The 3138-nt window shown below is 37.6% G+C and overlaps 1 long non-coding RNA gene across 1 annotated transcript in view; it reads left to right on the plus strand.

Annotated features, from left to right (window-relative positions):
- The first annotated feature begins 320 nt into the window (after window positions 1–320).
- The window catches only part of LOC119418593, a 3442-nt gene continuing 624 nt past the window's right edge, over window positions 321–3138 (plus strand). Inside the window, exons 1-2 of the long non-coding RNA XR_005187208.1 lie at window positions 321–414; window positions 2267–2394. This is a non-coding gene — a long non-coding RNA (uncharacterized LOC119418593). The remainder of the gene's footprint in view (window positions 415–2266; window positions 2395–3138) is intronic.

A 3138-nucleotide genomic window follows, 5' to 3' on the forward strand; every position in this document is an offset into this window, starting at 1 on the left:
GGAACCGTGAAATACCTGAGAGGTGCTGGAACCACTCTTCTACCCAAATTATGGCCAAAAACATGCTATACAGAGTTAGTGGTTGAGGGGAAACGCCTTGGCAGTTCATAAAGGACTCAGTGTGCAGCTGAAATGACCGTGCGACTCCTGAAAATAAACAAGAATCAAATGGAGTGATTGATCGAATAAATTAAGGCCAGCAGCAGTGAGCGCCACACTCTCTCTTTCTCTCACTCACCACTCGACACCCCCCCCCCCCCCCCCCCCCCCCCCCCCCCCCCCCCCAGCCCTTCTTTCAGTAAACACTCACAGACGGACAGACACAGCTCCTCATCAGCTCCAATGACCGGCCTGGTAGAAAAACAGACACTTGTTGCTGTTTGCTCCAGCGCTCCGGCCAGCTGCAATTTGATTGTGAGTTTGTTTTTGTTTGTTTCGCAGCAGCGTGGTTGGTGATGGCTTTTTGCCCGAGACGTAATTAGCTTCGTCAGGGTTCTCACAGATTTTAATGGCCTTCCACACCACAAGAAGAAATTTCACCTTTTTTTTTTAATGAGATTTTAACTAACCATGGAGTAATTTAAAATATAGCTTGTCTGGTTTGTTCTAATTTGTTACGTTGTTTCTATTTAGCTGTGGGATAATCTCATTCTAAATTTAGGCAAGTCGTAATTTACTTGTGCATGCATTTGTTTTGGGGGACCACAAGTATGTGTATGTGGATCCTAATGTTTCCTAAATATTATATTTTCCTCAAACTGTTTACTGTTGCAATATTATTGCTCTGTGAAAGATTATTTTTGTATTTGCGCTGTGCCAAAGGAAAACTTGTATACGATTTAAAAAAAAAAAAAAATTTTATTGTGATTATTTCATAACGCAAAGAGCTATTTACTTTGCCAAGGTCGTAAATTCATTTTTCCATATGTTTGCTGTTTATGCTTGGAATTTATGTAGCTGAATAAAATCAATGAGAAAAAATTAAAGTGAGTCTATGCACGATCTGCGTTCTTCACCTTCCAATATCAACATAAATCTGAAATTTATGGTAAACTGGCAACACTTATAAATCACTCTTTACCCTCTTTAGGTTCTGCAAAGTACTTTCGTATATTTTACCCTTTGTTTACACTCTTTTATTCAAGACATCTAATAAAAAAGATAAATGTTGCAGTAGCTTCACTTACTTTATGTAATTTAGTAATTTACAAGAAAAGTTTTAGGATAAAATAGCAAATGCTTTCGTTTGTCACAATGGATGAGAATCAAAACAGTTTTGCACCATTTTGTTGACTCATGGATCCAAAAGCAAGTGTGAATGTCTGTCAAAGTTTTAGTAAAAAGTACACACTATGTCTCTTTAAACATGTCTAATAATTATATTAATACTGTGGTTATATTTAGTGTATAATAAAACAATAAACGACAAATAATTTACCATAATTATTGGAGATTTAAGGAATAGCGTGTACGAAAAAACTTAAATGTGCATTTTAGTGAACTGGAAATCAGCAGCAGAGCCCAACTCAAAGTTGCACACTTACCTTTCAAGCTAAATATGCTTTGGATATTCTGTTTTATCTAAACAACACTTTTAAAATGTGCCTCTGTGTGACGCTGACTTGAAAATATTCCAGATCTGCTGCTGATTTATGCTCCTGTTTTGATTCACAGTGATGCCTATCAGATGGAGGTGATGCATTTTTCACCCTTTAACTACCTTTAAATGACAAGGCTATATATTTAACAGCAGACTTGAAATCTAAACCGCTCAATCTGATGAACCGCTTGCTGGTCAGATCCTTCGTGAAATAAACCCCCACCCGATACACACTCCTACGCCTGCACCCTGTCCCTGTTGCCTGCCTGACTGTGTGGTTTAGTGAAATCTCTTCCTCGTGCTATAGGGTCACCAAGGGTAACAAGATAGATGTAAACAAGCAGTTATTGAATAGTCCCTGACTCATATCTGTTTAACGAGTATCGACACACAGATTCTGGCTTTAATAAATCCTCTCCCTCTGTCCAAAACCACTATAAACCCAAAGTTGTGCTTGTGTTGCAGATTAAACGTCACGACTCAGTCCTGCAGGCCTGCTTTAACAAACACAGCAACATGCACATCTTGTAATAATCAGCTCAATTAGTGGAGGTCGTGGTGGAGAGTGGCTGAAGTGAGCAGTGGGAGGTTGTGAAAATAGGAGGGCTGACTATTAGGAGAAACGTGATCTTTATTCATCAGGGGTTGTAATAATTACCGTTTCAGAACCAGAGCCCTCTGATCAAACTGATCCGTGGAAACAAGCGGTTTACAAACACTGTCAGGGGAGAGACACAGGACCCCGGTCAGTGACTCACCCACTTCTGATGAGCACTAACCTCAGTACGATGAGGGTTTGTATTTATACTCCCGTCATTACTGCCTGTCCTCTTATTAGAGTTGCTGCATGATTCCCTCTGCTGCTGTGACAACCTATACTTCCTTCATCATTAACCTCTCCAACCTTTGGGCGCACTGTAGTGCAATGTGGTTTGAGATAAAACAAACTCATTTGCATATTCCTGATTTAGCACATTTTCTGTTACCACACACAATCTATTGATACAATTATGAACATATATAATGTATCTTGCAAAAAATAAATCTGACTTTCCACCAAATCATGTATCTCTTTGATATGATCATCATTATTATTATTGTTAATACCATGGTATTATTACATGACTGCTAGATTTGTTTTTGTTTTTTACTTATTGTTTTTTTTTTTTTCTTCCATTGTAATTTTATAAAATACCTGGCACCTGCTACAACATATTTTTTTCAGTGATGAGTGCAATCCTCTCAAAGAATTAATCAAATGACTCCTGATCCAGTTGGATTGAAATTAAGACAGATTTTCCTTCTGACATAATGTTTATACCTGAAACATCACAAAAAAAAGTCAAAAAATAAAGTTTACAAATAAAATCATTGAATTATTTTAATGTATTAAAATAAGGTAAAAGTACCACTTTTTATTTAATTTCTCAAGAACAGCGCAGGGTGATAAAGTACATTCACAGGTCTGACAGGTGAAGCTGATGGTAAATTACAATACTTCACTCACTGCATCTTTTCATACAGTTTTGCAATATGTA

The sequence above is a fragment of the Nematolebias whitei genome, chromosome 1 (genome assembly GCF_014905685.2).
Source record: "Nematolebias whitei isolate Nwh7 chromosome 1, NemWhi1, whole genome shotgun sequence".
Taxonomy (NCBI): domain Eukaryota; kingdom Metazoa; phylum Chordata; class Actinopteri; order Cyprinodontiformes; family Rivulidae; genus Nematolebias; species Nematolebias whitei.